Source organism: Ceratotherium simum, chromosome 21 (genome assembly GCF_057802395.1).
Source record: "Ceratotherium simum simum isolate JZ-2026a chromosome 21, ASM5780239v1, whole genome shotgun sequence".
Lineage (NCBI taxonomy): Eukaryota > Metazoa > Chordata > Mammalia > Perissodactyla > Rhinocerotidae > Ceratotherium > Ceratotherium simum.
This window is the reverse complement of record NC_141920.1, coordinates 43,786,127-43,807,483: the sequence shown is the minus strand read 5'-3', so window position 1 is coordinate 43,807,483 and position 21,357 is coordinate 43,786,127. Positions and strand designations below refer to the sequence as shown.

Sequence of the window (21,357 nt, the reverse complement as noted above, 5' to 3'; positions counted from 1 at the left end):
GGCTCCCTTCCAGATCCCTGCTCCAGACTGACGTAAGTCTTGTCTCCTTGACACTTATGGGTGTTAAACCCCTGCCCAAGCCCCTAACGTTGTCCACAATATCAATCTCACTTGTTCACTCAGCGTTTTATCATTAAGAGTCTAATGTACGCAGAGACTTTTCCAAGTACGGGAATACAATGGCGACATCCCTGCACTTGTGTAACTTACAGCCTAGTTGGGGGACAGACATCAATCAAATAAAAATATACGATTGCAAACTGGGAGAACTCTTACACTCTACAGTATATGGTTAGAAGTTTAGATTCTGTGAAATCCAACACTTCCATTTTTTTCCATTGAAAAAATGAAAATTGTGAGTCTTTCCCCACAGAAATCAATTACATATTCACTTGAATTGTCTTGATGTGATTTCATGTTTTAATTTTTTCCACTTAGATCTTTAGTTGGTTGGCCTTTTATTTTGGTCTATGATGGGAGATGATCCACCACCATTTGGTGACTAATCCATTCTTTCTCCACTGCCTTTTCTGCTTGCCCAGGGCTGCTGGGCTCAGTGAAGTTCCTCTCTCCTCACCCTATTCTTCTCTCCTTTGTTTTTGAGGTCTGCAGTAGAGACCCTGGATGGTTTCCTGGTCCACAGTATACACTGGGCTAGGAAACACTGGGTTAGATGCCTAAAGGCTTGGGCATTTCTCAATTCCAGGGGTCCTGAGACATTTTCAGGAATTGTGCTCCTTTATGGGGTAAAATACTTTAGTTTGTGACACACTTTAGTTTGTAAACCTAGTGTATTAGTGATATAACGTTTTCCAGAGCAAATTGACTAATTCCACTAGTTTGTGTTTCCATTTGCTGGATAACAAAGAGCTACCAGTCACCAGTAGTTGTAATTATAACAACTGTAACCCTAATTTATTTAAATGTTGTGCTTCGGGCAGAAGTCATCCTGAAATTTGTTTTTAAAAATTTTTTAATTTAAATTTTTTAACGTTATTAAGGTATAACTGATATTTAAAATATTCCACACATTGAATGTACACATCTTGATGATTTTGGGCATATGGATACACGTGATACCAACACCACAACCAAGGTTCTAAACATATCCATCACCTCCCCAAATTCCCTTGTGTTCTTTTGTATCTGTTTTTTTTTTTTTTTGGTAGAATATTTAATGTAAGGTCTATCCTCTTAACATATTTTAAAGTGCACAGTACTGTATTATTGACTGTGTTACACAGCAAAGCTCTAGAACTTATTCATTTGCATAATAAAAAATTTATACCTATTGAAAAACAATTCCTCATTCTCCCACCCCCCACTAGTCTATTCAAAATTTGGACCAGACATTGTATCTTGCGTCTTGACTACATCTATCCTTTGTTCCAGAATCGAGGTCTTCCCTCAGCACCTGGTCTTTAGCGATGACCTCTTTCCGCCTCCACTAGCCGTAACTAGCCGTAATTATCGGCAAGTCTCCAGCTCTGCTCCGCCTTCTCCACTCAGATCCCGCACTGCTTTCATTCACCTTTCACAGTTTAATTCTCTGTCTGGTCTATAATCCTTGTCTCTGGGAGACTCTCGCAGTTTCGGCATATTTTCCCTTGACTTTTCTTGAGATATTTGGATCTCAGTTCTTTTGAGGGATTCTATTTTGAAATAGTAACTTATTTGTCTTTCCTAAGTATGTTCTGTTACCCCTAGCCTTCCCTGAATTTTTCAGACAAGAGCATTCTTAGGTAGAGTTGATGAGGTAGAAATATCAAGAGAAACACAGGTTAATACTTTTTGCTTTGGGTTTCAAAGCTGAGGTTCAAATTTAAGCAATAGATTCAGAAGACTATTTGCTAAGCCTGGTTTGTTTCTCCATAGAAGAGACTAAAATTCCCTGGTCTAAGGCAAGTTGGATAGAAAATTCATCGAGTAGCCACTGTGGGCCCTGAGAGCTCCCTCTTTCTTCTGAGCTGTGTTCTTGGAGTGGGAGGGGGTATGTCGGAATGTCCAACCGCAGAGAGCTCTGAGACTCATCTTAGGACAGGGGCATGGAGCCGCAGATCAGAAGTGGTTCTGAGAGGCATGTTAGCTGAGAGGCTTGGGCGACCCCACTCTGCATTCCCATGACCCCCAGCGCAGAGCAGAGAGCAGCAGAATATTCTGCGGGAGGCTGAGATTGGTGAGAACATGACAGGGAGAACCAGCTGGCCTTGAAAGTTCAGGGGTCAGGACAAGGAGAATCCAGGGTTTAGGCAGAATCTGCGTGAGCTGATGACCCAGGTGGGTGGGAATGGGGATGCAGCAGTAGACCCAGGGTGGACAGAGGATGAGACTCCAGCACCAGGACCCCTGCTCCCCTCTCCTTAAGGCTGTGTTAGTCCTTTGAAGCTGGAGGGCAAATCTAGAGACAGGAAGAGAGGGGCAAAACCTGAGTTGACCAAGGTCAAGTTTTCACCATTAGTGCAATTAGGCTGGCAAATAGAAATTAAATTCAATTAGAGAAAAGTAAAATCAGAATTTTCTGCTCCTTTGTATTTGCTGCCTGAGCGATTGACCAGTTTCATAAATTTTCCACCCTGGCTCACCTTTCTGGCTCGTTATTTTCACCTGTGGGCTGAGCTGAGGCCTTTTGGCTCCTATTTCCAACAAGAGAAGATGGCTCGCCCTGAGGTGGGTGGGGGCCAGAGGGAGGAATCAGAGAATTCTGACAGCAGAACTTGTAGCCCAGAATCCACGGAGCTACGAGACCCCTTTTATAACAAGAAGAAAGACCATGTGTTGTCTAGGGTCAAATTCACCTCTGAACGTTGGAATGGATGATGACTTAGGAACTCTAATTATTTTGTTGTCTTTACAATTAATTTGATGACTAATGCTTAATTCCTTGACTAACAGTCTATATTGAGTATCAAGGAAGGCAAACAGTTGTTCTTGCTTGGCTGTATGTTTTCTGGCTAAAAATCAAATGGTTGATAGCAAGAAAGAACGATGACCAATTTTTTGCAAGGGTTCTGTTTACACCTTTATAGCCAAAACCTAATCATTTATTGATTTGAATTACAGTGTTGTCTTCCATAAAATTATTTGTGTACAGGAATAAATTAAACTGGGCTTGAATTATGTGAACATTTGGGAGAAGTGACGTCTCCATAAATTTAATGCTCTGGTCATCCTAGGCTAAGTTGGACGCTTGTTTTGGTTTGGACTTTTCTAACTTCTTCCTAAAATGCATTAGTCTATTTTCTTGCTTTAAAAAGTACTAACTGTTTAGTGAACATAATTTAATCATTGATGATTCAGGATCAGGATGATTCAGAGTCATCATTAAGAACTTGAATTATCATTGTACCATCACGCAGAAAAGGAGATTGGGCTGAATCCAAAGTGACCTCAGGGCTTCCCTGGAAGTTATTTCTGGAAGAAAGTTCTGATGATGGCTCATTTTTTCTTATAAAAGTTGAGTGCAGGGGGAAAACACCTCTGGTATTTAATAATTCCAAGGCTTAATTTCGGAATATTTGAATGCATAGTCAGAAAGCAAGATTAGATTAGCTTTTAGCAAGGAAGTTGAATAACTACAGATTTGGCTGCTGTTTGCACTGTGCACTTTTCCCTCAGACTGCCTGCCTGCACACTAAGCTAAGAAAGGACAAGGGACTTACTTATTTTCACGAAATCTTCTGACTTGTTATATCTGAGGCACTGCATTTGTGCGGCCATCAAAGGCACAGGCTGACAAATGGCACACGCCAACTCTGGGCTGGTCTCACTGTGCAAGTCGGTGGTAAACCCAGCGGTAACCATGCCCATCACTTTAACATTCTCAGAGAAGCTTGAGACCCTTGAGACTGAACCCTTCAGACTGCTTGGCCTTGGCAATTTTCTTGTTTTCTGGAAACCATAGTTCCCTCATCTTTAAAATGCAGATGATAAAACTGCAACTACTTGGTTGCTGTGAGGATAAAAGAAAGGAATGGATGTAAGCTGACGAGCACATTGCCCAACACAGTGTGGGCGTTCTCTCATCTTTTCCTTCTCCTTCTGTGTCATTCTCTGTCTTTGATCCCCTACAGCAAGGGTCACAAAATATGTCCCACAGACCCAATCTGGCCCACCACCTGTTTTTGTAAATAAAGTTTTATTGGAACAGAGCCATGTCCATTTGTTTACGGATTGCCTATGGCTGCTTTTGCGCTACGACAGCAGACTTTAGTTGTGACAGAAACCCACAAATCTTAAAATATTGACTATCTCTTATAGAAAGAGTTTGCAAATCCTTGACTGGCATCCTAGGCCTCTTGGGCTCCCAGGCTGCCCTCTCATAGCCTGAGGCCTGCACTACAGCATATCATCCCATCCTGATCATCCTGAGGAGACTCCTTTGCTCTGAGACATGCCTGTCCTGTGTCCCCTTCTCTGCAGGGGAGCTGTAGCTGCTGAAAAGGAATCTGATATAAACTAGCCTCATTACAATGCTAGGAGTTTGAAGTTTACTTCTTCAGGGGTCATGTCAATCAAATGTGGGTTATCTGGCGTTACAGTGGTCAGAAACTGGGGCTCAGCCCACTGGGGTGCTCATGGAGGCAGTAGAACCATCTCATCCCACTGGGATGGTGAGGGAGCCCCACCATTGTTTCCACTAACGTCCTGCCCAGCATTGGTTGAAGGCTGCTCCTAGGGGCACCAATCCTCTAGTTCTTCTTTCTATCCATCAACAAGTGTCTGTCTGTTCCCGTGGTCAGACATCACCCTGGACAGAGAGTGGTAGATGTCTACAGTAAGTGGCCCTCTGGCATGCAGAGGTTAATTGCCCAGGTGATATGGGTACCTGTGCTGTCTGCCATATAAGGCCTCATGCATCTTTCAATTTTACAAGTGATGCTGCATCAGCATTCTGACAAGATGGGACTCTCATAGTAGGCCAACACATGTAATATGGGGGTCTGCTGGTGTGATTGAATGGATATTTTTGGACCACAGAAGAGCAAACTGAGTTTGACTATAAAATTAGGAAAGTGGTATCTGTAATCAGGGCTGCCACATACAGTCACGCAGGTCGTGCCTTGCATAAGGGTGCATGCCCCACGGGAGCAACTGCGAGCTGCCCTGGCCTCCCCAAGCCATGTGCCCTGGGGCAGGGCTTTGAAAAATAATTGGTCAGCCCAGAGGAGCCACCTTTTTCTCATTTGTCTGCCCAGAGGGGGCACATTTTCTAATTTATTTGCCCAGAGGGACGGTGTTTTTTTGCAACTCATCCATCGGTAGGGAGCTCTTTTTCAATTTCACACAAACGCACTACATAAGTGCTAGCATGTCTATGAGCCACGGTAAGAAATAGGTCTCTCTAGTTATAATCATATATACTCTCAGACCTCAAAGAAATTGTACCAGGGAGACAAGGTGTCCCCTGTGAAATGTTAAGTAATACCAGACTTAAGTAATACATCAAACAGTAGGAGTTTATGATCATGGGTACAGCATGGCATATGATTAATCGCCAATGTAATTCCACAGCTATAAGAACTCAGAACAAGAAACTACATCGAATTTGTCCCTTTATTCTGGCTTGCTGCTTTCCCTGAAGGCATTTAACCCAATAACCCAGCCAGGAGCTATGTAACCGTATTAGCTAAAATTGCACTGTGCTCATGGACTAACGAAAGGGAAATGAGCTTCCCCAGATAGACTCTCAAACTGCAACCATATTGCCCCAGAACAAAGCTCATCTGTATGGAAACTGAGCAGCAAAATAGCCCAGTCCGTTAGAGCCTAAAGAATTTTGCTATCGCGCCTACTTTCATCTAATATGGTCATGGCTGAATGTTCCCAACTGTGCCTATTTTGATTTTCCTCAAATAATTCTCCCACTTGCATTGGTTTAACGATAATGTTCAGCTCACTTTTGACTGAAACCAACATTAAAGGGATTTATGTCTATATTAAGTCTGGTTGTAAAACTTAATGAAATTTAACATTTCTCCAGCACTCAAAAAATTTAAAAAAAATGCAAAGTCAGAAAATTGTTTGCAGTCTTGCTTCTATACTCCTAAGATTTCTAGAGTCGCGTATTTTTCCAGTGACAGAGTGTTCTGTGATTGTGGATTTGACACCTCCTACCATTGCTTCCTTCTTGCTCCTGGAAATTCCAGCAACTTCTCTACTCCGGGAGTACTCTCCAGCTAAGAGGATCGAGGCAACATAAGGGCCAGGCTGGGCAAGTGTCACCATGCCCCAAGCCATGTCCTGGACTACTGGGCATTGTGTATTTTCCAAACCTGAGCAGCTCCATCCTTTAGCCCTCAATGTCACTCTTATCAGCAGATTTCAGAGAAGATTCTAAGCACTAAACATAAGAGGAGATAATATTAATTCCTAATGGTTAACACAGGTGGTGTCCTAAATTAATAGAGTGCCTTCAAGTTTTTCAAAGGAGTTTAAATTCTCTTATTTTATTTAATATTCTCCAAAACCCTGTGGGGTAGGAGAACAGACGTATTGAAGGAAGAAGTGGGCTGTTACTCTCTCTGAGATAAGTCCAGGCAGCACCTCTGCATGGCTTCTTTAGAGTTGTCTCTGCCTGCCCACACCTTCTTGGCTCGTCTTTTAGACAAGCTATTTTAGAAGGCCAGTGAAGCCTGTATTAGGCTGGATTGAGGCTGATTCCCATGCATGAATTTTAAGAGCTGCCCTAAAAGTGTGAATTCCTGGGGCTGACCTGACACATTGAGGAGAAGCTCCCACTCATTGTAATTAATCTCCAAGAGCTGGCTCTAAGACAGGGGCCAAAACTCGTTCAGAAAAATCTACATCCTTATTTTCACTAGGTACCAACTCAAATTCAGCATTTCCTTCAACTATGGATGGAGACTATAAGCCACCATATTATTAGCAGCTCCTTGAGCTTGTTATTGACATGTACTTTCATATCACATTTTAATTGTTGCAAAGATGCTGAAATATCTTTTTTACTCACTCTTACCTGCCACTAGATTTTGGTATTTAATGCATTTATAAAGACACATATTACCATTTCATAAATGTGTGTTTTTAATCTTTTGTGTTTCCATATAATTGCTTTCCTTGGTTATCCTACAAATTTTGTTTTATGTATTTAATATATTATTCTGAGAATGAGGAGAAAGAGACACTTGTGTGCACAGGTGTTTGGTGTGCAAATTGGTGCAATCTCTTTGATAAGAAAAGATGCACAGGCTCTTTTACCCAGTGATCCCACTTCTAAGACTCTATCCTAAAGACACACTCACACACATATGAAATATTTGCTTTTCAATGTATTCACAGCAGCATGATGGTAAAAGTGAAAGACTAGAAAGAGCTTAAGTGTCCAGCATGGGGATGACTTAAACAAATGATGGTGCACCTGTACGATGCAAAACTCTGCTGTCTCAACAAAGAATGAGGTACAGGGCCTACAATGAACTCACTCCCAAGAAATATTGTTAAGTGAAAAAGGCAATGTATAGAATAGAGTGCATAGTGGCTCCCATTTGCATAGAAGAGAAGATATACTTGATGGTAAATACATGGAGTATTTCTGAAAAGATACACGAGAGCCTTTTTATAGTGCTTTGCCTCTAGAGAGGGGATGGGATCTTGGGTGGAAGAAAGACATAACCTTTTATTTTGTATAAGTTTCTTTTGCCATAATAGTAACAGGTAACACATACTGACTGCTTATTGTGTGCAAGGGACTCTTTTAGATGCTTTGTATGTGTTAGCTCCTCCTTATGATGTCCTTATGTGGAAGTACTCTTACTATAACTCTCATCCTATGAGCAAGAAGACTGAGGCACAGAGAGGTTGAATATTTCGCCCAAGGTCACACAGATGAAAGGGGGCAGAGTGGGGATTTAGAGCAGGCAGTCTGGCTCAAGGTCTCTCCCCGAACTATGCCTTCTTGCCTCTCTGCATTAGAATCACAACCATCACCTTCTACTGCATGTGTTGTTTAAAAGAGAAAAGCAAATATCTAGCAAATAAAAAAAAAAAGCATAATTTAGTGGATTTACTCCCTAAAACATCAAGGGGTCATTCCATCCAAATTCAAGTATATAAAGTGAGCTAATAATTTAACCCCCACACTGGGACATACTTCATAAAGAGCCAGGAAACACATCTCTTACTTTGTATAATCCATTCATTTTTTCACAGCATGGTTCTATTCAGTGAATTCTCTCATCCAAGGCAGATATAATGCCTTTGAGGCCTAAAGCAGCAAACATGCCTCCACAAAGAAAGCCAATTCCCCTGCTTTCAACAGCCAACTTCAACCTATTCCTTTTTCCTCTGTTGATTATATTTTCCTCTTAGAAGTAGGACTTTTTTAAAAAAACAAACATCACACTGTACATGAGGCAAATAGCATTGATGACTGGATTCCTTAGAAACCGAAATCTTGGAGATACTTCCTTTTTTCAGAGCCTCTTCAGCGTTACTTGGTGGCCCTTGGGTTTCTGAGTGCAATTTGAAAACTGCCGGCCGAGAGTGGTGTTCCACGAAATGCTTGCACCTGGTGCCTTCAATGACCCGGCACTGCAGGGCCCGACTGTGACTCCTTTCAAAACATTCCTCCAATCCTTCTCATGCCAATGACAAGTCTCCATTAAGTACGCCATGTCTTTGATACCTCCCTATTCCTTGCTAATCCACCTTCTCATCTGACAGTCAACTCTGGCAGGCAACAACATCCAGCTTGAGTAGCTTTCATTGCATTTATTTTAACAGCTCCTTCTTTTCATGTCAAGGGATATTGGTTGTTTTTCTATTTGAAATAGTGATTTATAGTTTCCCTTTAAAACACATTCATTTATGTTAAAAAAGTGAATCAATTTAAGGAAATATACTAGGTAAATAATAGCACCCATGGCAAAAATCGTGAAGATGTGTTGTGATTGGTGGATGTTTGGGAAACCCCGGAATAAAGCAATGATAATATTTATGGCTTCAAATTCTCCAGTTTCAGCAGAGTCAGCCTTAAGAGTGGCCCAAGTATTGAACACCTATACAAGAGATCTGAAGGAGTAACAGAAAAGGCTTTCTGTCCTCAAATCTCAATCCTATCGCTTGTCATTTCAACAATATAGCTTCAATCCTCTAGACTGTTGGTCTTCAAAGCTCTCCATTCATTCATGCATTCAGCCAATCACTTATTTGTTTTTTCATCAAACAAAAATTTCTTGAGTATCAACTATTTCCAGGCATTGTGTGATAACAAGTCACCATTGGAGAGGGAGATGCCCTTAGATGGGGTACCTTGTTTTTAGCCCTCATGAGCTAACACATTAGTTATGCACTGACACCTGAGTTTTCAACGAAGTCTTTAGTTATCAGCTAACACTGCTTCTCAACTCAGGCTGCTCAATAGCATTGCCTGGGGAGCTTTTAGAAATGTGAATACTTGAGTGACCTCTAGATTCTGGCTTCAATGATCTGGGGTGAGGCTCGGGCATCAGTAGTTTAAAAACAACAACAACAATGACTCTTCAGGTGATTTTGGTGTATACCCAAGGTCAAGACCCACTGAGCTAACACCTTTGCTCATGGCTCATATTCTGGCCCCCTTGCTGCTTAACGTGTGGCCTGTGGACCAGGAGCGCTGACATCACCTGAGAGCTTGCTAGAAATGCAGAGCCTCAGGCTGTACCCCAGACTGGCTGAATCTGAACCTGCATTTTAACAGGATTTGTGTCTGCACATTGATTCTTCTATTTGTAAAACGGTGCATGGGGCCAGGTCTGCCCTTGTCCTTCACTTCTCTCCGCACACCCATAATCTCCCTGTTATAATCTTCTTCTCCCACTTTCCCTCCTCCCCTCTCTCCCCAAACTCTTCCGCAGAAAGAAATTGAATTTGACAAGCCATTCGTATTTTAGCATGAATAAGTTCAGTACATTGCCCTTCCCAATATTATTTGATTTAACAGAAGAGAATGGACATTGAAAAAAGCTGAAGAACTCAATCTCTAATAGTAGAGATGGAAGGGTGGTATTTTGGGAGAGTCAGGAGCTTCTTGGCATTTCTCAGACTGAAGTTCTCTCCATGGAGAAGGTCAGCTCTGAAAACAGCTGTCACAATGGATTCCTTTGGCTCTGAAGGAGAGGCCTGATGAACCAAAGAAAACAAAAGAAAGCAAGATAAAGAGTGTGATGATTATGCACAATATTATTGAATTCTCCGTGCTTCTGGCAGGCAAGGGCTGTTGGGGGATTGATTCTGCACGAAAGAAGAGTAAAAGTTCAGAGCGAAGGGTTTCCTGCTGTGAAGTAAATTTTGATGAAGATTAAGGTTTGAATTATTTTTGCCTCCTGCTGCTTAAAATAAAGTTTCCGTAAAAACTTTAAAAATACAAACTAGATGCCAAGCTGCTTTGACAGCAATAGGAGTTAAAATATTTCTTTAAAAATGTGTTTATACTGCAATGCATGCTTATTTTTACACCCTGACTCTTTCCTGAAAAGAAACGATATGTTTCCTGGATTCTAACAAATTATGTAGACAAACTAAAGTTAACAATATAGTAAGGTATAATTTGGATTTAGTAAAAATGAGGGTGCACAGAGGGAACCTCAGTGTGCTGTGATTCTGTGCTCAGTCGTTGCTTGGCCTCATAGCCCAAATTTGACCACTTTGAGTATATATACTTCTCGGAGCCCATCAAGCTCGTGAGCCACCCCACTAAGGTGAGGGCCCCAGAACTGGTCATGTCTCCCAGCCCTGTGCTAGCCCTGCTGGATCCTCCCTCTCCCAGTGGGCTTCCCTGCTGACGTCTCTGTCTATGGTGACAAAGTGACCTTGATCGAGTTGTGTAAACGCAGCTCGCGGCAGCGCTGTGAGCCTTCATCACTTCACTCCCCATCACTTCAGGAGAGGGTGATGCAGAAGCAACGGTTAATTTCAGGTTGAAGGTAAAGAAAAGATGTGAGTTTAAGAAAGGCAGTCAGATTTAGCCTTGATACCATAATAAAAGGGTGAGGAGAGCGACCACACAGGGTGACCACAGGGATACACTCCGGGACCTGGGACAGAAGGCGGGCAGCCAATAGATGGGCTTATATAGCTGCTGTTACAGAACTTGTGAGGGTGGAAGATTGAAGGCGCCGGGAGTAGCTGGCTCGAAATGCAATTCAAGCCTGATTCCTGCAGTTTCACAAAGACTGAGTGTGCTGTCAAGGTCCTGCAGTGACAGCAGTGTAAATCAGCACGAGGAGAGCAAGACACAGTTCTGGAAAAGAAATCAGAAGATAATGTAGCAGCCAGTGTCTAAATTTGTGTTGTCAAAGTGATGAGGTACAAGTCAATTTGTGTTCTCCTCTCTTTTGCCTGGGTGTTCTACAGAGTGGTAGAGATAGATGCTCAAGGCTCCTCCTTTGCGTCCTCTGTGAGTGTTCTGTTTGCCTTTGAATGGCTGCTGAGGTCAAGGCCACTACTTTGAGTCCAGATGTCCTGGGAGACAAGGGGACACGAGTTTACAGCCCTCCCTCTGTGACCAATTACACAACTTCAGTATCACCTGGTTCTCCTTTTTCAGCCCTAAAAATAGCAAAGATGAGTTCACTGATAGCTGAGTCAGCTCATTGAAGGGGTTGTTCTGACCAAATATCACTTATTGGAGGCTGGCTTAGACACACCTTGCACAATATTTTTCCTTCTGTCAAAAGCATAGCTATATGAATAATAAATGTATCACACAGGGGTCTGCTATTATACACACACATATTTTGTATGTGTAAATTACATATGTGTATAATTCAACACAAATTAATTTCAGTTGGACCTCCCAACAGTTTTGAGTAACCGCCATTCTTGTAACCCCCATTTTACAGATAAGAAAACTGAGGCTTAATGAGATTATCTGATTTGCTAAGGTTTTTCAGCTAGAAGTGTTGAGTTTGTACTAGAAATTAGATCTTCTGACTCAGACTCATTCTCTTCTCTCTCTACTTCATGGCATCTACAGCTCTTTCCTATGATAAAAAGTAAAGAAAAAAATGATGAGACTGAGCACCATGCTCATCCCAGCACCCTCGGAACTGAGGGCGAGCATTAAGACCTAAGATACATTAAACAGCAGTGAGATGTGTGGGGAGGGAGTTAGGGCTCTGGGTTGCTACCTACTTTCACATCCGTAATAAATCAAACTCAAAAACTTGTCAGCAATCTTCTTGCTTGTCTCTTTTTGCTTTGAACAGTTAATCTCTGCTTTGGTGATTCTTTTTAGGATAACCTAGCTAAGAGGAGTAGATGGAAATAGAGTGTTACGGCCTTGGGAGATAAGCAAAAAGGAAGACCAGGCACCTGGTAAATATCTGTTTATAGCTGAAAAAAAGCTAAGTGGATCAGGTCCCTTTCATGAAGAAGTTGTTTGCGTCTTACCTTTGAACAAGACCAATTTTACGTCCCCAGCTAATGTGAAATGTGACACAAAGAAGGACTGATCCCCAACTGTTCTGGAGAAAGATTAAATGCACTTCTGGTTCCTTTCACAGCTATTCATCATTTTAATTGGTTTTGAAGCCAAAAAACTTTGACAGCATTTGTGATGGGAATCCAACTTCATAATTCATAAACTATGGAAAAGTGATTACAGCCTTCATTTGGAGGCTGTGCACATACCTTATTAAGTTGCTACAAGGATGGAACACCAGAACCCACATTAATCACACAATCACTTTGTGTACGGGGGTTGCAGCAATAGCATTACGGACACTGGTCCTTTGGGAAGGAAATATTCTGCTCTGGATCTTTTGGGGATGACATGTCCTCGACTCATGGTGTTCCTTGCCACCTCTGCTACCATCATCATTCTCGGCATTTCTGAGAACCATGAAGAATGCTCCTCTGGCCTCTTTGCCCTCCCATTCCATGGCCTTCTCCCCCTAACTCCAACGACTCCCCTTCAATCTCAGCATCTTCCTTGATCTTCTCATAAACCAGAACAGTGACTCTGTTGAAATCCCAAAGCCCGCATTTCATTCTCCACTCTCCACTGCAGGTTCTCTTATCTCTCTCCTCTCTAGTCACCAAAAGGTCTCATTGAGGCCTGCAAATCCCTTGCTCACTCAACTTTCTTTTTGTGACTTCTCCATCCCATTTGCATTTGCATACTTCCTATCAACACCAGACTACATTCCCCAGAGTTTTCAGGGTCAAATTCTCACTCCTTAGCTTCACCCCCAAGATCGTTGGTGACTGGCCTACTACCAATTTCTCTCTACCTCAGGGGTCACCAAACTTTTTCTGGAAAGGGCCAGATGGTAAACGTTTTAGGTTTTGTGGGCCATATGGTCTCTGTCACAATGACTCATCTCTGCTTTTGCAGTGGGAAAGCAGCCATCATTGATAGGTAAACAAATAGGTGTGGTTGTGTTTCCATAAAACCTTATTCTCAAACAACAACAACAAAAAGGCAAGGGGAGGGGGCTGTAGTTTGCAGAATGCTGCTTGTTGTGAGTTGAAGTGTGTCTCCCAAAAAGATATGTTGAAGTCATAACTCTGGTGTAGAAGACCCAACCCCCTGTGAATGTGACCTTATTTGCAAATAGCATCTTTGCAGACGTAAACAAGTTAAATGACGTCATACTAGATTAGGGCAGGCCCTAAATCCAATTACTGGTGTCCTTATAAGAAGGCCGTGTGAAGGGACAGAGACAGAGATACACAGGAAGGAGCATGCCAGGTGTAGATGGAGACAGTGATTGGAGTGATGGGTCTACAAGCCAAGGAATGCCAAGGGTTGTCAACAACCACCAGAAACGAGGAGAGAGACATGGAACAGAGTCTCCAGAAGGACCAGCCCTGCTGACACCTTGATTTCAGACTTCTAGCCTCCAGAACTGTGAGAGAATAAATTTCTGTTTTTTTAAGCCACCTAGTTTGTGGTACTTTGTTACAGCAGCCCTGGGAACTAATCCAGGGCCCAGTGTCCTCATTTTCCACTCCCCTGCACGCAGCTCCGTTCGTGCCTTTCCTCCAAGCTAGTTCATCTGTCTAGAATCTCCTCCCTAAGTCTCCTCCCTAAATCCAGCTCTTGAGTCAGCTCAGATATCACCTCATTTAAGAAGAGCCCTCCCTGCATGACACTGCTGGGGATAGATGTCCCTCCATAATACTTGCCTCGCTTTTCCGTCCCCTCCAGTTCACTGCTAGTGGTTCAAGAATGCAGACTGTGTCTTTTACTTGATGCCACTGTGCACAGAGTGGATTTCAACGCAGGTTAAATGAATGAATGAAATAATTACAAGAATTGTCTAAATCATTTTGTTGACTCCAGTATCATTTGATGTTATGGGACTTATCAGGTAGAGACTATGCATTTTCTGTGCATTAACAAAATTATGAAAATGAGATCATTTGTTTTTAGAATTGGGCAGCACAGCATAAGTATGCTTCCAAGGTTTGCCAAACCTTTAAACATTCACCTTTTCATTACTTGTATTTTTGTGCATTAAATGTTGATATCCCCAACCTCCTTTTTTATGTGCCAGTGTCGTACCACTTCATTTATGCCACGTTTAGCTCTGGCGGTGTTGTAAGCAGCATCATTTGCATATTCTAATTGGATTTTGCCCTTATTATTTTAGAAAAACAAATGGAAAATGGAAAAATGAAATAAGCTGACACTAGAGCTAAACCCAGAGGTCTCACATGCTTAATTCTATTGAAACAAGATAGAAATCATCAGCTGTGCTGCAAACAGCCAAACTTCAGCCTTAATCAGATAGGCATTGAATTTAACTCAGCTGTGTCCAATTGTGATAGAAAAGAGGAAAAATTTAAAAATATTTATCTTTTTGAAGGCAAACCTTCAAAAATTATGTCTAAGAGTTGAGATATAATAGGGATTGTATAATTATGATAACTTTTATTTTTTTAGCTTTCTGGGACTATTATCCCATTATAAACTCCCATTTAATATTCAAATTTTGGAACTGTATATATTTTCAAAAAATTTAAAATGGAAAAATAATCAGAATTCCATTTAAATTTATTTCACTCAGTTAAAAATCACAATATTTTGTCTATAAATCTTTATGAAACTTTTAAGATACAAAATTGATGGGAAAAGGAAAGGAACTGAAGTATCTTGATTTAGCTTGACTTAGGGCCTAAAATAAAAACGGGCAAGTGGGGGCTGGCCCTGTGGCGTAGGAGTTAAGTGCATGCACTCTGCTGTTGGCGGGCCCGGGTTCAGATCCTGGGCGTGCACCGAGGCAGCGCTTGTCGGGCCATGCTGTGGTGGCGTCCCATATAAAAAGTGGAGGAAGATAGGCACAGATGTTAGCCCAGGGCCAGTCTTCCTCAGCAAAAAGAGGAGGATTGTCAGGGATGTTAGCTCAGGGCTGATCTTCCTCACCAAAAAAAAAAAAAAAGGGCAAGTGATTTTCTGGAGTCATTGGACTGAAGGCATCAGAGTCCACACCTTGAGTTCTTTATCCCATGCTGGGCATGCAGTTGGCATGGACATTCAATCTCAGACCCAGCTACGTTAAGTGAGAACAGCATTCACAGAGAAGAGCATTCTCGACTCCAGACACAACTGAACTGTTTCTAGGCTCCTTGCACTCTGAAGACAGTTATATTTTCTAGAAATTAAATAGCAATTGGATTACCATATGGCCTAGCAATCCCAAGATAAAGGAAATCTTAATTTCATACAAAAATCTGTATGTGAATGTATATGGTGACTTATAATTGCCTAAACTGAAAGTCATCCAAATGTCCCACAACTGGAGAATAGATAAACAAACTGTGGTACATCCACACAATGGAATACTATGTAGCAATAAAAAGGAGCAAGAGTTGATCTGCACAACTACACGGATGAACCACAAATGCATGAAAAGTCAGATTCAAAAGGCCATACGCTGTAGGATTCCATGCATCTGACTAGCCTCTAGAGAAGGCTGAACTATAGGGGTAGAAAATAGATCTGTGGTTGCCACGGACTGAGGGTGGGGGCTGCGGAGGAGTTGACCACAAAGGGACAGCATGAGAGAGTTTTGGGGGGTGATGGGGATGTTCTGTCTCTTGACTGTGGCGGTGGTTACACAATTTTATGCATTTGTCAAAACTCATAGAATGGTGCCCCAAAAGAATAAATTTTACTTTCTGTAAATAAAAAATGAATTAAAAAATAGCAATTGGCTCCCTGACTAGAGTGATTTTGTGTGATAAGAAGTAAAGTGCTCTTATCCTGGTGGAGTATTATAATTTCTAGTCAGAGCTTTGGAACGTACTGTCTTTTTTCTCAAATCTTATTTTTTCTCTTCTAAAGAACTATTTCCAACTAAACTGACTCCTGGGTAGGTCATGAATGCTCTCCGACTTGGTCAGCAAGTCGCTGAAGAGCTGCCTCTGGTGTTTTTCCTGTTTGTGCATTTCATCACGGGGACAGGCTGAGTTTCCTTCCGGGTCATGTTCTTTCAGGTTCAGAAAGAGTTTAACTCCATTTAAGGAAAAAAAAAAAAAAAATACCTTGGGGGAATATAGCTAAAATGTGTTTGTTAGAAAGTGTCCTATTTCCTGAAGGGCGAGCTGTGTGAGGCCTGGTTCTTTGGGATGCCGAGGCAGGATGGAACTCTGTTTCTGAGGATCCAGCACACTTTGGAGAGCTGTATCCTTTTCTCAGTCCTAGCCCAGTTTTTGCCTTCCCATCCCCACCAGCAGCTGATGACTCAGCACTTAAGTTGGGGCTTGGCTGGCAAGGGAGGCTCCCTTCATTCATCTTCATCTCTGGTTAATTACAGTAATTGATGCAACACTGTTTCTATCCCTAAATCTATTAACCAGCAAATGTTCAAGTCATAGGCTCTCAACTCTCATTAATCTCATTGCTTAAGAGTTTTTAAAAATTTTAATCATGTTTTATTTTCTCATTATGGAAATTTCAAGTCAGTAGTGAAAATAGGGGCGTGTTGGCCTCAGCATCACTTTTGTTTTCTCAAGGGCCTTGGAGAGTCTTTAAACACTGCAACATTCTCTCCATTTTATTTTCCCTCTCTTTGAGATGAAAATGAGAAGTTATTTTGATTCTTCTCATTTTGAAAATCACTTCCAAGAGCATTGGAAGGACTGTAAATTGATACAATCTTTTCAGAGAATAATTTGACACGCTTTATGAAAATTAAAATTGTATATATAGTCATGTGCCACATAACGACGTTTCTGTCAACGACAGACCACATATATGACCGTGATCCCATAATATTAGTACCACGTAGCCTAGGTGTGTAGTAGGCTATACTATCTAGGTTTGTGTAAGTGTACTCTATGATATTCACACAATGACGAAATTGTGTAAAGACACATTTCTTAGAACACATCCCCATCGTTAAGCAATGCATGATTGTATTACTTGATGTAGAAATTTCACTTCTAGGAATTTATTCTAAAGGGATATTCACACAAGAATTCAAAGATCTATGTTCAAGGAAATATATTCATTCCATAGTTTATAGTAGCAAAACATTGGGGGAGATTCAAAAAGTCAATTTTTAGGGGCTTGGTTAAATAAATGATAGTGTAGCCATAGTATGGGAGAGGATGTGTTGTTATACAACAGAGCAGATTGCACAATATGATCTACTGTATGAGTCCGGTTCTGGACAAAAAAATATGAAAGGATCCATACAGAACAGCTACCAAAATGGCAAGTGAGTGGAATTCGTAGAGGAGGGGTAGGAGAGGGGAGAGGAGGAAAATTGCAGTTTTATTTTGTCTATACTTCTGTAATGTCTGAATTTTTTTTTATGATGAGCAAGCCTCCTTCTATATTAAAAATGCAAATATGGAGAAAAGCAAGAGAGATGCAGTTCTAAGAATTTAGTAATCATGATTAAACAATATCCCTCTCAGCCTGTACAGTCATTGGAGAGTTTCCAGGTGTCTTGACATCTATTATCCTCCTTTATGCTTGAAACCACCTAGGGAGGTGGGTGGGCATCTATCACCCCCCCCCCCGGTGGGCAGTGAAGAAGCTGATCTCCCAGGCAGGGGCGGGTTCCCTCTCACTCTCCCCACATTCATGGAGCGTTTTCCGTATTAACTGATTTTTAAATTGGCTCTTCGGCCAATTTAAAAAGATTATTTTTAAAATTGTATTTTTTCAAACTGAGGTATAATTTATCTATAGCAAAATATGTGATGTTATGTGTGCAGCCTGATGAGCTTTGGCCAGGTATACACGATGTAACCATCACGGCAATCAAGATCTGGAACATTTTCATCTCCTTGGAAAGTTGTCTCACGTCCTTTTCAGTTCATGTCTACCTACCTCCATCAACCACTCTTCTGCTTTCTATCACTATAACTTAATTCTGCCTGTTCTAGAACTTCATGTAAATGGAACCAGAGAGTGTGTACTCTTTTGTGTTTGCCGTCTTTAGCTAATACTTTTGAGATTTATCTATTTTGTTGTATGCCACAGTAGTCTGTTCCTCTGGTTGTGAAATAGTATTGCATTGTATGAACACATCACATTTTATTTATCCATTCACTTGTTTATGGGCATTTGAATTATTTCCAGTTTTTCCTAATAGGAATATAGCTGCTATAAACATTCTTGTGTATGTCTTTTAATGAACATAAGTTTTCATTTTCTCTTGGGTAAATACTAAAGGGGTGGGATGGCTGATTGTATGGTAAGTGTGTGTTTAACTTTGTAAGAGACTGCCAAACATTTTTTCCAAAGGAATTGTACCATTTGACATTCCCACTAGCAATGTATGAGGTTGCCCATAGGTTTTGCCCCTTGCAAATACCTACCTTTAGGTATATCTGTAAGTATTTTCCTATGGAGCAAAGGCTAAAGGGATCTCTCAGCAGCAGCTGCAAACACAGTACTGAGCTGTCATCCATTTTAGTACCTGCCCCTCCCCAGATTATAATAGAGACAGATGATGAATGAGACCTGGTCCCTGCTCCAGGAAGTGAGTCCAGAGGATTAGCCTCTCTCTGTCTTTTAGCTGGTGGTCCCTGGAGCTGCAAAGTCTAAGAGGTCTCCAGGCCTGAGCATATTTTCACATCCTTTCTATGTCCTGAAGAGCCTTTGCTTCATGAGGTTCATGCAGTAGATATTCATTGTTGTTCTTTTGAGAAATCACCCTTTCTTTCTCCTCCATTCTTTCCCTGTATCAATCGCTGTGTTGCAGACATACACAGCTGTGGGAACCCATGACTCCAGCTATTCCTTCCTGAAATCCTTTGCTACAAGCGCATCCCGGTCCAGCATTTCTCAGAGCGTGCCGCACCCACCGTGGGTCACACATGGAGGTTTTAGGGGTGGACTGTATCTATTTTTAATGATTGTCCTATTTGTATGGCAAGTGAGGTTTTCTATTATGATGGTAGCATACAGTTACCTTTAAACGTAATCTAGGATAAAATAGTGAGTCAATGAAGTAAAAATGATTAAATAAATAATAGCACAGTGGGTCATATTTAGAAAACCCCAGCTCTGGTCCAATTCCTCACTAGCTATTAAAGACACTCTGAGCAATGTGGTTAATCATCATAATCAAAAGAGATTTACTAAGCACCCGTTGTCACTCAGAATATAATGAGCCCCAAAGTAGATACGGGTCCCTGCTTGGAACTGAACATCAGTGATACTGCTACTAAATATATTCCTGTCAAAATCTTTTTATCATCCAACTCTCCATGATGTGCGAAAAACCCGAGCATCCAATTAATTTCCAGATCAACGCTGCATGCTTTCTGATTAAGCATCATAAATGCTATTCAGAGCTTTCTCTGTGCTGGTCCAGGTTCCTGCTGATGGTGCAGCGAGGCATCAAGATCGCTGCTGACCCCTCTTTTGTGTTTTCCATGGATGAGGCCCCTCTGGACCCTGGTGCCTGAGCTCATGAGGTGCCTAATGAGGCCTGCCCTATTTGACAATATTTTTGTCTACTCTTTTTATTTTTTATTTTTTTTTTCCCCAAAGCCCCAGTAGATAGTTGTATGTCATAGCTGCACATCCTCCTGGTTGCTGCATGTGGGATGCGGCCTCAGCATGGCCGGAGAAGCGGTGCGTCGGTGCGCGCTCGGGATCCGAACCCGGGTTGCCAGTAGCGGAGCGCGTGCACTTAACTGCTAAGCCACGGGGCCGGCCCTTGTCTACTCTTTTTAGAATCTCTGTTTTGCAGATATCATCTTATTTTAAATGTTCCTGAGCTGTTTTTGTTTTTCTTTTTAAGAGGAAGAGGGAAGTAATATTAGTGTTATCTTCTAAGTTCAGGGTACTTTACATTTTTTCTTTCTCTTTTTTTTCAAACACAACAGCTCTCTTGCTTTCTCCTGGAAAAGTCCCCCTGGGTGGTCTCCCTGCTTCCACTCTTGTCCACCCCCAATCCCTCTCCATAGCAGACAGATCTTTGAAAAATACCAAATCCAGGCATGCCCTCCCTCCCCTGCCTGAAAGAAAAAGTTTCCTTTTGCTTCTAGGATGAAGTTGCAAATCTTTATGGCTAGCAAAGTCCACACAAGCAGGTCTCTTTCTACTTGTCCAGTGTCATCTCAGGCCATTTTCTCCCTGGATTGACATGATCCTCCCTTTCCCCCAACACACACGCATCAGCTTTCTTCAGATCCTTGAAAGGGCTGAGCATATTCCTGCCTCAGGGCCTTTGCATAAGCTGTTTTCTCTGCTGCCAGGTACCTAACTCCTCCTCATCCTTAAAGCATCAGTGTAAATGACTCTTCTCCAGGGAAGCCTTCCCTCATCTAGCAGACAAGATCAAATTCTCCATTTTAAATACATTTATAGGAACCAGTACTCTTCCATCCTAGCAAAGCACCACAGTCGTAAATAAACAATTATTTCTGTAATTATTTATTTGGAGTCTATTTTCTCCTATAGACAATAAGGTCGTCGAAGGTAGGGACTATGTCTTCTTTATTCATCAACGTATCTCTGCCTCCAAGCTGGCCCCCACTGATTCTTGCCTCCTGGTATTCATGATCTTGCATAGAGTCTCCCACAAAGAACAAGGTCGACTCATATAACCAACAGGATATTGCAAAATGGTGCTAGGTGACTTCCAAGGCTAGATCACGAGAGACATTGTGGCTTCTGTCTTGCTCCCTGTCTTGGATCACTTGCTCTGGGGGAAGTCAGCTGTCATGTCATGAGGATCCTCAAGCAGTTCACGAAGACCCACCCAGGGGAGGAACTGAGGCCTCCTGCCAACAGCCACCCCCTGTGAATCATCTGGAAGCAGATCCTCCAGCCCCAGTTGAGCCTTCAGATGACTGTAGCCCTGGCCAAGCCTTGCTGCAACCTCACGAGAGACCCTGAACCACAACCATCCAGCCAAGCTGCTGCGGAATTCCTGACCCACG

The 21,357-nt window shown here is 41.9% G+C and overlaps 1 protein-coding gene across 1 annotated transcript in view; it reads right to left on the bottom strand.

Moving 5' to 3' along the window:
• Positions 1-21,357, bottom strand: part of PCSK2 (proprotein convertase subtilisin/kexin type 2) — a 243,014-nt gene that overhangs the window by 65,701 nt on the left and 155,956 nt on the right. The window lies entirely within an intron of this gene.